This window comes from Sminthopsis crassicaudata, chromosome 4, assembly GCF_048593235.1.
Source record: "Sminthopsis crassicaudata isolate SCR6 chromosome 4, ASM4859323v1, whole genome shotgun sequence".
NCBI classification, from domain to species: domain Eukaryota; kingdom Metazoa; phylum Chordata; class Mammalia; order Dasyuromorphia; family Dasyuridae; genus Sminthopsis; species Sminthopsis crassicaudata.
In genome coordinates this window covers 253,801,344-253,815,567 of record NC_133620.1, presented here as the reverse complement: position 1 = coordinate 253,815,567, position 14,224 = coordinate 253,801,344, and the positions used below count along the sequence as shown (strand labels likewise).

The window sequence follows — 14,224 nt, the reverse complement described above, 5'->3', positions numbered from 1 at the left end:
GTTTCTAAAGGTCAGACCCAAGTCAGGGACAGGAAGTGATATGACCAATGACAACATTGGTGACCATTGGTCAAGGCTTTTTTCCTATTAAACTGAGTGTTCTACTTCCTGCTGGTCAGGTTGAGCACATGGTGGGAGTTGAAATACCTCCTGGGTGTACTGGGCCGCTCCCTGCAGGAACTAAATAAATGCTTTCTCTTTGTACCTGAAGATGAATCTGATTAGTTAATTTAGGAAAGGGATCTAGCACCCATCCCACACACACAGGAAAATAAAAAGAGCTTGAATTTGAAACGAATCTCTTTTTGCTTTATCATACTTCTTTCACAGATTAGGCTAAACTAAACTACACTACATTAAATGGGGAAAGAAGGAAGGGGAGAGAGGAGAAAGGATGAGATGGGAAGGAAAGAGAGGAGAAGAGTGATGACGGGAGGGAGAATAAAAAACAGGAGGAGTGGACGAGTGGAATCCAGAAGAACGGAGTTCAAATCTAGTTGTATATACTTATTAACTGTGTGACTATGGACAAATAATAAGTTCTGTCTTCCTTAGTAGTTTCTTTCTCACAGGATTGTTGTGAAAATCAAATGAGATATTTGTAAAATACTAAGGATAGTGCCTGACATATTATAATTTGCTATATAGAAGCTAGCTGTTATTGTTGGTGACTCTAGATCCAGTAATCTATCCATTGAACCATCTAGCTGCTTTCCAAGAAGGCCCTGGTTAAATGAAATCTAAGTTGCCCACTAGCTCTAAGTCTTTAATCCTTTGAAGCTGATGATTATATGATGATATTTTCTCCAACTCAAGGTAGAAAATCAAACTATCCAATAGTATAAATGTTATCCAACCTACAGAGGTCCTAGTCATTTAAGATCAGTGAAGACCTTAAAATAGTTTGGTAAATCTTAGTATCAGTATAAATCATCTATCTTTATTCCCCCAAAATAATAAGTCTTGTCAAAATGTAATATTGCATACCTTATAAAAAACCTCCACCTTATTTCATCATAGACAGTTACTTTTCAGTGAAAAACAAAGTAATATCTTCATCAAATTGCAGAATACTTGGAATCCTTCAGGAGAAGAAGCAGCAATATAAGACATAATCATTTCCCTGTGTGATTTCACAATATTCACAATCCAAATATTATGTTTGCTTTGGAAAAAGAACTTAGGATAGAGGCCACCATGTACTAGAAGGATAAAAGCATAACCTCATGCTAAGAAGGCTTCAAGATTTATTCCTTTTAATGAATGAAATTTAGCATCAGTTCTGAGACTGCTTAGAATCAATGCAATTCTATTCAATAAACAGAAATTAAGTACCTTCTGCATGTAAAATACTATGCAGGACTCCATGGATACCAAGACAACTAAACAATCCTTTCTCTAAAAGAATCTGCCTAATCCCTCTTGATTCTAGTGCCTCCCTCAGTTGATTATTTACAATTTAACTCGTATATAATTATTTGCATGCTATTACCCTTTTGTGAGTTCACAAAAGCCCAAGCTGTTTTCTGACTTTTTTTGTCCTAACATTTTGCACAGTGTTTGTCACATAGTAGACACACATAGTAAGTGGCTAATAGATACATGTTGATAACTAACTGGGATGATTTTTCAGTGAAGCACTTAACAAATGTTTATTGACTATTCAGAGAATTAATATAATATATATACTTATTGTGATTGAACTAAGAAGGCATTGATGTGAGTATACAACAGTACTGACCTCAAACCATATACTCAGCTATGACACACTCACATCAATTGTTCATCAATTAGCCATTGATTAGCCCCCAGTCTCACAGCCCACCTCCTTTTCTAACAAAAAATATTTTAATATATCCCAAACCCTCCAGTGTTTCTCATTGTTCTATGGGGCAATATCAATTATCTAATCAATCAATCAATGTGTTATTAAGCTCCACTATGTGCCAGATACTCTGTTGCACCCTGGTGATACAAAGAAAAGCAAAAGATATTCCTTGCTACCATCCTCTTACACAAAATTTTATAAATGAGATGATATTCTAAATCAGTAATACCCTTGACTCTCACAGTACTCAAATATTCCTATTTTGTTTTGTTTTCTATGAAGGTGATTTCTAGGATCTTTTTTTTTTCTTGTTGTTGTGGCAATTGCTTTATATTATTTAAAACTCCATTGAAAATGCTGGTAGTCACTAATACATTGTTGGTGGAGTTGTGAAAGAATCCGGCCATTCTGGAGAGCAATTTGGAACTATGCCCAAAAAGTTATCAGACTGTGCATACCCTTTGATCCAGCAGTGCTACTATTGGGCTTATATCCCAAAGAAATACTAAAGATGAAAAAAGTACCTGTATGTGCCAAAATGTTTGAGGCAGCTCTTTTCGTAGAGGCTAGAAACTGGAAAATGAATCAATGCCCATCAATTGGAGAATGGTTCGGTAAATTATGGTATATGAAGGTTATGGAATATTATTGCTCTGTAAGAAATGACCAGCAGGAGGAATACAGAGAGGCTTGGAGAGACTTACATCAACTGATGCTGAGTGAAATGAACAGAACCAGAACATCGCTGTACACTTCAATGTTGTATGAAGATTATTCTGATGGAAGTGGATATCTTCAACATAAAGAAGATCCAACTCACTTCTAGTTGATCAATGATGGACAGAAACAACTACACCCAGAGAAGGAACACTGGGAATTGAGTGTAAATTGTTAGCACTACTGTCTATCTACCCAGGTTATTTATACCTTCGGAATCCAATACTTAACATGCAACAAGAAAATTGGATTTATACACATATATTGTATCTAGGTTATACTGTAACACATGTAAAATGTATAGAATTGCCTGTCATCTAGGAAAGGGAGTAGAGGGAGGGAGGGGAAAATTTGGAAAAATGAATACAAGGGATAATGTTATAAAAAATTACTCATGCATATATACTGTCAAAAAATTTTATAATTATAAAATAAATTTTTAAAAATAAAATTAATTAATTAATTAATTAAGTTCTTTAACAGTCAAAAAAAAAAAAAAAAGAAAATGTTGGTAGTCTATATGGAGGTCTCTTCTTTCATCTATTTTCCTTTTCCAACAATAACCTACTTAAATAGATTAAGATGGAGATCTAACTTTGGTAACCAATCACTTCCTACTAAGATTTAATTGATTTCATTTTTTTTTAGAATTCATTTGGCCCTTACTGCCTCTTTTTGATGTTTTCCATCTCTCTCTCTCTCTCTCTCTCTCTCTCTCTCTCTCTCTCTCTCTTTCACTCACACACACACACACACACACACACACACACACACACACACACACACATCTTCATGTCAGGAATATTTTTTTATATTCCTGACATGAAGATATTTGTACAAACTACAAGCTTTTGAAGTGAGGAAAGTATATATTTTGTTTCTGACTCCTAAAAAGTATTTTCCAACATGTTTGTTAAGATAGTTTCCTACATCTATTCTTACATTGAAATTTCTAAATTTAAATGTATATTTTAATTTAATTTTGAGGGTCTTCACAAGTTCTTTGGTGAGATTTTCTACTTCTTCACCTTTTGTAACAGATGTTAGCATATATTATGTTCATGGGCATGCTTTTATAAATACTAATCATTAGCAATAAAATATGAGATGACCAAGTGTGTCATGATATTAGGTATTCTTCACTTGGAGTTAAGATTTCAAGAGGTCCATAAATTTGAACGGTGAAAAAATAATAATAATTTTTTTTTTACTAACTTCTAATTAAAATTTAGTATTTCCCTTTTTTATGAATTAAAAAATAAAACACCATTTTGAGAAGGGTCCATATATTTTATGAGATTGCCAAAGGGTCCATGCCACAATGAAGTGGGTTGTGGTCCTTTTAAGAAACTGTATTTCCTATTGATCTATGATTCCTTTGAGATTCCCAACCTTTCCTGGCTGATGCATATCCTCCCAAGACAAGTTGTCTTTACAGGATGCCAAGAGCCTTTGATTCAATTGCAAATCCTGGTCAAAAAGCATCCCTTTGAATTCCAATAGGAGATCGACTGGGTCTGAGCCAACTTGGGCTCTCCTAGTCCCCACCAGGACACTCAATATAAAAGAGCCAAACTAAAACCCTCTCTTTGCAGAGGTTCCAAACATGCCAGCTATGCCATGCTTGGGATGCCAAGGGCTTCTGTCCACTGGAATATTCTTCTCCAGTGTTATCCTCTCTTTATCCTCACCTAGTTTCCTAACTAGACTTTATGCCTGTCAGGATTTCTAACCTTACTTCCAATCCCCATAATAAACCTTTTATCAATCTAGGGTTTTGGGCCTATAAATTCCTTTACAGAGAATCTCTGCTGCCAGAAGGGAGTCCCCAAAATTCCCTAACCTTGTGCCAAATCCCAGGAGGGTGCAGGGGAGCCAAACCTCTCCATTTGGTTCCCTAAACCCCGAACCTGCCACTAGACCTTATCATTTAACTCCCTGACTACCAGAAACCCTAATATCATTTTGGTTCCTTAAATCTCATTTTGGTTCCCTAAATCTAAACCTTATCAACAATACACTGTAAGATCCCTTACTTCTAATATTGCTTTTGTATATAAAATAAAATTAATTCTGTCAAATCTTCTCCAAAGAGAATCTATGAACCATCCTTCTATTTAGCTGTAACTTCCTTCTATATTATGATTTCATTTATAGTCAGAGTATCAAAATTGATATGTTTACTCAGAATATAAAATACATTGGAGAGAAATAATGTAAAATAAAGTAGCCAATAAAGTAGAAAGTTTTTTGTTTTTTGTTTTTTTTAATCCTCCAATTAAATAGAGAGCCATTGAAACCTTACAAGAACCAATAAGGTTAACTTTTTCTTAGGTAAATTATTTTGGCAGAAATATTATCATTTGCTAGTTATGTGGGAGGATTGTGGATTCTCCTTCCAATGTAATATAAACTCTATGAGGACAGGAAATGTTTCCTTTTTAATTTGTATCTCAATTGCCTATTGGGCATTAGAAAATTTAGCTTTTTGAATGGAATTGAATTGATTTGAATTGAGAAAAACTGAAACACAACTAATCATTCCCTGCTTCTTAGGGAATTAATAAGTTAAGAGTCAGCATATGCCCTCTACAAAGACTGCCAATTCTGTCAGACAGTCATGGCAGTGGTTCAGCAAAATAAATATAAAATATGCATCCCCAAAGGATTAGTTTGGCCAGAAAACTCACATGTAGGCTAGCATTAGACGTGGCTATTTTGAGTGAAGTAGAGCAAAAATGCTCTTGCTCCCAGGATAAAAGATCATCAATACGATATCATAGAAAAGGCACTAGATTTCAAATCAATAGATCTGGTTTTGCATCCTAGCTTTTATACTTATACAGTTCTGTAAATATAGAGAAGTCACAAAACTTCTCTGGGCCTCAATTTCCCCATCTATAAATGGGGATAATAAAACTTGTACAATTCAATTAACAGGGTTTAAATGTGATAAAAAGGACTCTGTAAATCTTAAAGTATCACATAAATATGAGTCATCATTCTTTTTTAAGGCATGGTTAGGCTTTATATTGCTCAGTTCTCATTACTGGAAACAGACATATCTAGCTTATGTTTAACAAGTTTTATTTTCAACTGCAACTCTAAAGTTATCTCTTTTGGTGCCTATATGAAGGAGTGCTACCAATAGTGAATACTGAATGTGAAGTCTGGCAGACATACATTTAATGAAATGATTGTTTTATTATATTTTATCCAGTAATTGTTTGGACATTATGAGGACACAGCATAAATCTTTGATGAATTTTTATGAAAAGAATGGTAACGTTGCAGAGAGAAAGAATTTCTCTTAGTCTTAACTCTGGTATTGACTAACTCTGTGACCCTGGGCAAACAAACCATTAAACTTTTCATTCTCAGTTTCCTCCTAGAAATGAAGGGCCTAGTCTGGAGAATTTCTATGTCCCTTCCAAATTTAACACCAAGATTCAATTATGTTGAAGATCCTTTCCAATGTTAAGATGATAAAAAGAACAAAGCTGAATCTATCAGGTGCACTTTGGAAAGAAGTGAGTAATCATGTTTTCTGAGGCGTTAATGATTAATAGACTAGGTAGCACAGAAGTGACCAAAACCTAAAGCAAATATTTACTCAAAACTACCATGTAGCATATTTTCCAGTATGTGAAGGTATTGGGCAATGGAAAATTTCTCAAATACTTTTACTTTGAAACGAGAGTGTTGGGTTGTTGGGGTTTTTTTTGTTTTGTTTTGTTTTGCTTTGTTTTTCCCTTAATTAGGTTCAGTGTTTGTTTTTGTTCTTTTAAAGTTTATGTCATAGTAATACTTCAAGGATTTGTGATTTCGTCAATGTGGGTATTCTTCTAGACCAATAAAGATTGTAATCCCTTTTATGAATAGTTTCATAAGTTGTTGTGGTTAAAAAAAAAATCCATCACCTGGTAGCCAAGCTTCTACTGGTGGGACTCTCCAAACTTAGTTACGTTGGTCCTTAAAAAATACGGGTGCAGTCTGTGACCAGATTCGTACTTGAAAGCTTTCCAGCTTGGTAGGACCTGCCAAAGTTAGCTTTCTTGGTTGGCAGAGCTTTTGAGAGCCTAGAGTCAGCTCCTATGCCATGATAAAATATTGAAATAGGATTTCAAAAGACTATCATGTCAATAATGATATGAGAAATGTTCTGTTTATTCATGAAATAATAATCCAAATTGGAAGTTACTCTTGGACTCAGATGTTGGCAATCAGCTAGGAATAGAAAAGGCATCATTTGTTTCATCTGGTAGTAATTTTTATCTGAAAGATCAATTAAATTGTTGTTCATAGTATTGTTAACAATTAGCAAATTGTCAGTGCCAACAATGTTCTCATTTGGTAAGAGAATTGTACCCCAGAGTTGGCCTAAAATGGAAGTCAGGAGACATGGCTTCTATTTCCAGCTCTGCCATTAAGTTACATAACTAACTGTTAAAATGTCAAAACAATGTATTAGTTCTTACCTAAGAGTTTAAGAAATGACATGCAGCTGAGAGTATTAATTCTTTGATAGTGGAACCAAAAACATTTTTTTTTGAAAGAGCATCATTACTCTCCTCCAAGAATCAATCTTTTTTAATTTTAGTTTTATTTAATTTTATATTTTTTTTGGCTGAGGCAATTGGGGTTAAGTGACTTGCCCAGGGTCACACAGCTAGGAAGTGTTAAGTGTCTGAGGCCAGATTTGAACTCAGGTCCTCATGACTTCAGAGCTGGTGTTCTATCCACTGTACCACCTAGCTGCCCCCAAGAATCAATCTTAAAAGGTTATCCCAACATCCTTAATTTCTTCTTTAGTGACAGAGTATGAATATATCTTTATTTTATCTAAACACTTCTCAGACCTATTTATTCCAGACTTAAGTTACACTGAGTTTCATAAGGCTATTATCCAATGTATAAAAGAGTACATGCTTTCATTTTGTTTTAAGCTTTACATGTTGCTTCATTTTATTTCTGTTCAATAAAATTATAATTTAGCATATATTAAGTATTTGCTCTGTGCAAGGGATTAGACTACCAAAAAAAAAAAAAAAAAAAAGAGTTCCTACCCTCAAAGGGTCTATGTTTTTTGGGACCACACACACCTACACTAGAAAGGGATCTATACTGTATTTAGGACAGCTAAAATCTTCCCAGGAAAAGATATTAATTACATGCTATGTGTCCTTAGGCAAGACACTCTTTTTAAGCCTTGTTTCTCTCCTTTAAAGAATGAGAGGAAGTTGACTCTATGGGCTATGAGATAATTCAATGAACTTTATCCACACCCTTCATGTTTTAATAGGCTTCAATCATGTTTTCTCTTGGTCTTCTTTTCTAATCTTTTGAGTCTGTCATTATATAAAAGCTGCTTTCAACTACTTTACAATTTGGTAGGGTTATTTGTTCTTTTTCTAGGGGTGTGTGTTTTGTGTGTGTGTGTGTGTGTGTGTGTGTGTGTGTGTGTGTGTGTGTGTGGTGTGTGTGTGTGTGTGTGTGTGTATGTGTGTATGTGTGTGTGTGGTGGGGAATAAATAGCTGATTAAGAAAGCATCAAAAATAAGATTTGGATCTCTGGATCATGACTTAAGATATGAGAATGACAATTCTTGGCCATGCTTAAAATATATCTACAAAAATATTGTGATAGAATTAAATTCCTTGAGAACACGTAGGGTTTTGTTTGTTTGTTTGTTTTGTTTTTGTTTTTGTTTTGTTTTGTTTTAATCTCAGCTTCTAGCAAAGTGCCTGGGACAAATATCACAGTGTAGCTAAGTGTTGTAGTAAATGGACCTAGTGGTTCTAGGCCCAGAGTTATTAGCTGTGTTATCTCGAACAAATCACTTCACTTCTATCTGCCTCAGTTTTCTCAACTGTAAAATAGGAATCATAACAGCATCTACTTCACAGGGTTATTGGTAAACTATAGAGACTTCTACCTAGAAGGTGTTTAATAAATGCTTATTGGTCTACTGCTTCCCATGCTTAAGAAATGCTTGTTGACTCTTTAATCGAATGAGAACTAAAAAAATCTATATTTGTTTGAAAACTTCTAGATCTGATTTGAAAATAAAAATGAAGAATCCAAGAGAAAAATGCCAATACATATCCACTAAGCCAGATATTACAGAAAAAGAAGAAAAATATTCTGCCCAATAAATCAGAGAAAGAAAAATTTTAAGTTCAAGAGAAAGAACAATAAATTTAAAACTCACAGTCTTATCTATATGCAAAAGCAAAAAGTATGAGAAATAAATAATTTGAGCTAGAATTCATAATACAAAGAGGCAAATTCTGCCATAAATGAATCACCAAGACTTGGTAGGGTATGAGACATGATATGAAAATTATTATAAAACAGATTATACAAAATGAAGTTTCTGCAAGAAAAGGGACTGGGGAGAAGTATGATGTTTCAGAAACACCTAAGAATATATCTTCAGCATAGAAGAAAAAGCATGGTGAAGAGAAATTGGATGAAAGCTAATATAGGGAGAAATTGAAAGATATTGTGATAGAATGATACTTCAGAATAACTAGGCAGAAGGAACAAATCCCAGTCTGGCATGTAGGCATGAGAAAAGAAAGGAGGGGAGAAGAAGTAAAAAGAGAGTAGTGAAAGGCAAATGAAATGGAGAGACAGACAGAAACATATAGAGAAAGAGAATGAGTGAGAGCATTACAACTACTCTTACATTCAGAGCTAACTAAAGTCAAACATCTGATAAATTATTTTATTTTTTTTCCTGAGGCAATTGGGGTTAAGTGACTTGCCCAGGGTCACACAACTAAGGAAGTGTTAAGTGTCTGAGGCCAGATTTGAACTCAGGTCCTCCTGACTTCAGGGCAGGTGCTATATCCACTGTGCCACCTAGCTGCCCCGCTCTGGTAAATTCTTAATTAGCCCTAATAATCTTTTCATTTTTCAGTAAATGGAGAAAGCAATATAGAGTAGGACTTTTTAAACTTTTCCCACTTGCATCCTTTTTGCTCAAGAAATTTTTATGCAGTTCCTGGTACATAGGTGTATAAAATAAATATACAAATCAAACATTTACTGAAAATAATTATAATTTTGCAACCCTACATTCAGTTATGTGACCCCCATATAGGAGTATAACCCATGGTTTAAGAAGTTTTGATGTAGAGAACAATCTTGAATTCCTCTTCTCTTTATTCATCCAACAGTTCAAGTTCTCACCACCTTTAATGTGTACTATTTTAATAGCTTCCTTATTGAACTCCCTTCCTCAAGTTTCTCCTGTCTGCTATCCTCCATAAAGCTTCCAAAAAGAATTAAATCACAAGTCTGATAAAGCTATTTCCTAACTAAATAAATTCCAATGGCTCCCTTTTACATCTAGGATGAAACATAAATTCTTTTCAACATTTAAACATTTCACAATTTGAGCCATTCCTATCTTTCTGATCTGTTACTCCCCTGTACACTCTATGGTCCAGCCATACCAATTTACTTGCTATTCTTTATATGCTCTATCTCCCACCACTATGACTTTGGACTGGCTGTTCTCCATATCTAGAATGCTCTCCCTCCCAACTCCACCTTTTACAATCCCTGACTTCCTTCAAGATTCAGTTTCAACAAAACCCTCAGCAAAAGGCCTTTCCCATTCCCCAACTTATTAATGACTTTCTAAGTTTAACCTTTTAACAATACTGTATGTATCTTCTATGTACCTGTTTACATGCATGATGTCTTCCCCATTGTAATTGAGCATTTGTACTGTTTCTTCTTATTCTTTATGTACCCAGTATTTTAGCATTTGGCATTTATCTAACAAATCTAACAAATGATTGATTAATCAATCAAGATGAACTGATCTGATTTTGAATAATGAGGAGGAACTGCTTGCTAAAAATAGAAGACACAAGGAAATGACCCTATTCACTTTAGAATTTGTGATAAATAAAGAGGAAAAAGACAAGTAAAGCCTGTTGTGTATCCTACATTTGTGAAGATTAAAATTCAATAGTTTTGGGGGAAGTAAGTAGGAGCCTATAGTCTAAATCAATGCAGGACAAGTTAGCACAAAACAAATGAATATTTGTTCAAGGACAAAATTCCAACCTACACAAATAAAATGAACTTGATAATGAAAGGAGAAAAAACTAGTTATAGGAAGAGGCCAAGTGGGATTAATCAAACAAGTGAACATTTTTAAAGAAAAAACAACAATGATATATACCATAGATAAAAGCACAAAGTTAACTGGAAATGAATACAAAAAGGATATTGTTCTAATATAAAATATCCAAAAAAAAAAAAAAAAAAGGTTCAGAATGGGTTGAGGCTTGCAACAATGAATGATAAAGACAACAAAAATGAATTCTTTAAAGTTATCTTGAAAGACTAAAGGCAACAAAAGTATTCCTATTGATGGAATGGAAATAATGGATGACAAATTAGATCAAATTCAGCTCTCTATCAAGGAGAACAATCAGGCTGGGACATGTAGAACCAAAAACAAACAAACAAAAAAAGTTAATGTCATTAAGCCCAAGATAAGTTAAAAAAAAAAAATAGTAGGCAAATAACCTAGCTGTCTTCCATAATTCCAGTCACAAGTCTGAAAAAGACAATATCTTAGAGAACCAAAAGAACATGTGAATATTACTGTGATATCACTGTGATTGTTGAAAAACAGCAGAAATCAGAAGTGTTAAATGGTTGGAAATGGATGAATGTCTCAGTTTTCAAAAGATCAGTGTTTGAGTCTTCAAACTTTGCACAAGTGAGATTGAATTATAGGCAGCTAAGCAGCACAGTGGATAAAACATCAGACTTTTAATCAGGAAAACTTGAGTTCAAATACAGCCTTAGATAGTTACTAGCTATGTAATCCTGGGCAAGTTACTTAACCCTGTTTGTCTCAGTTGTCCCATCTGTAAAATAAGTTGGAGAAGGAAATGACAAACTACTCTAATATTTTTTCCAAGAAAACCATAAATGGGGGTACAAAAAGTCAGACAGGATGGAAATCATTGAACAACAATAAGCATGTCTTAAATATCAGTAAATTCAACAAGTGTTTATTCATGGGTCTCCATGTCTTCTATATCTATCTGTTCATCTCCTTCTTCCATACAACTGCCAAAATGACATGCATTAAACACAGATGTGATTACGTGTCTCCTTTATTCAAAATATTTTTTTCAATGATTTCCCATGGCTTTTAAGGATAAAATAGAAAATCTTCAACTTGGTATTCAAAGTCCCATGCAGTTAGACTCCCACTTGTCTTTTTAGTATTAACCACACACATTGCTTTTTAGTTAAGTTGTCCTATCATTTTCATGATCATCCATCTCCTATCTCTTTGTCATTGCACACGTGATCCCCAGTGCCTGGAATATATACATTTCCTACTCCTTAAAATCTTAACTATCTTTAATAATATTATAATTACAACTTTCACCAAGGTAACTTCTCGTTGTTTTTAAAAACAGAATGAATAACTACTATATAGTTCATCCTTTTTCATTTATCTCTAGTCAGAAATCATTTTATATTGACTAGAGAGTATAGCTTTCTATTATGAACAGGGTTAAACTGATTTTGTTTAAAATGTTTCATTCTTCAGTAAGGAAAAAACAACCCCAGTGCCTGGAATATATGCATTTCCTACTCCTTAAAATCTTAACTATCTTTAATAATATTATAATTACAACTTTCACCAAGGTAATTCTCGTTTGTTTGTTTGTGTTTTTTTTAAATAGGAGTAACTATTATATAGTTCACCCTTTTTCACTTATCTCTAGTCAGAAATCATTTTATATTGACTAGGGTGTATAGCTTTCTGTTATGAATAGGGTTAAGTTGATTTTGTTTAAAATGTTTCATTCCTCAGTAAGGAAAAAACAGCCATCCATAGCAGAGGTTAGAATACCTTAACAGGGAAGAGTTTACCAGGCCAGACCTCCCCCCCAAAAAAGAGGTATGATTGGAAACATATGATTCAATGATTCAATTTAGACCAGTCTGGCTCTCTGTCTCTCTTCCCCTTCCTTCCCCCTTCACCATCTACATTTTATATGTAGATATAAAAATCTATGTTCAAATCCTACTTCAGATACTAGCTGTTTAACCACAGACAAGTCACTTAACTTCTCTTATCTCAACAAGTCACTTAATTTATTCATCTGTAAAATGAGGTGACAATATCCTCTAAAGTCCTTTCCAACTTTAGCTTTGATCCCATGATCCTTTCTATTGGGTAAGATGGCAATGCTTCTTAGTTGGTGCTTTTGCCTCTTCCTAGTAAGTCAGGAAGCATTCTTTATCCTTTCTGTTCTTCTAAATTGGCTGCATGGGGCAGAGGACCTCCTGGGAATCGTTCTAGAAAGTTCAAGTCACAACCTCCCCCACTCTCATCCCCATCCCCAAAAAGTAGCAAGTAGAAAATAACATATTTAAAATTGGTGCCCTCTCTCATTCCAAACCCAGTATTTCTTCCCACTTTTTGACAAGGCTCATAGTTGCATTAATGGGCTTTCCTAATCTTTACTAAAGAATAAGAGCTTCAGACTCAGTAATACCTCAGTCACAAGGCATATCTATATAAGGAGAGGTCTTTGACGCAAGTAGGGACAAGACTCTTCAAAGACCCTTTCTTATTTTACGTAATACTTCTCCAGAAAAGTATCCATTTACTCTTTGTTTTTGTTTCCTTTCTGTCTTTGAACCCATTCTCTACCCATGATAAAATATATCCACTAATGTCATAATAACTCAATTGTTTTAGAAACCTTTCATGTAAAGCCTTGCCAGAGATTTCTTGAAAGCTTAAATAATAACCACCTGTTCTTCTTTGTCCCCATGATTACTGACTCCTTCAAAGAACTTTATTTGTGTTTGGTTGCCTGTTATGGAAATCATATTGTACTTTCCCCAATAGGACATTTTGTTGTTGTTTTTAAAGTATAACTAACCCATGAACCAGCCTACACCTTCCAAGATTCTGGGATCACTCAGATTCAGTTCCAATCCTGGGGGTTGACCCAAAAGGGTCATTTTCTCTCTCTTTGGCTTCTTTCCCTCCCTGGAGTTATTCCAGGAAAATCTCAAAATACAAGCTAAGTCCAACTTATGATTAAATTTTCCAAATGTGGGAAACAGAACCTCCAACTCCTGTAAAGGCGTTTAAATTAATATTTGTAGGGGTAGTTGTCATCATTTATTTCAACCCACAGAAAAGAAAAACTCAGAAGACTCACAGAAACCCAAAGACAAATATAGAAACAGTTAAGGCATCCAAATAGCTCCTAAGCTCTTCTCAGGTGTAAACTGAATTTGGGACTGCTACACTTGGTAATCTGGTGAAATTCTAATGAATTCTTCTTTCCCACAGGTTCCTGCACAGTCACAGCAAGATTCATAGCATCATTCTGTGGTTTTTTATTTCAGATTTTTACTCCTACTCAGAAGGATGCTAAATAAATAGTCTGCTTCTCATAGAATTTGCACAGCCCAATGGAGTTCTGTGAAAAAGTCCCAATCTCTCTTATCTTCCCAAACCCCAAGGAATAGTTATTTTTTTTCCTTTAGTTATAGAGACCACATGGGCTATCCTCGTTTATCCCCCAGTCAAAGCAGATCAGGAAATATGTAAACCATTCTCTATTTTCTATAGAAATTATAATACCTAAACTTTTGAACTTAAA

The 14,224-nt window shown here is 34.5% G+C and overlaps 1 long non-coding RNA gene across 1 annotated transcript in view; it reads right to left on the bottom strand.

The window, feature by feature from the left end:
- The window catches only part of LOC141566262 (uncharacterized), a 205,693-nt gene that overhangs the window by 38,919 nt on the left and 152,550 nt on the right, over positions 1 to 14,224 (bottom strand). The window lies entirely within an intron of this gene.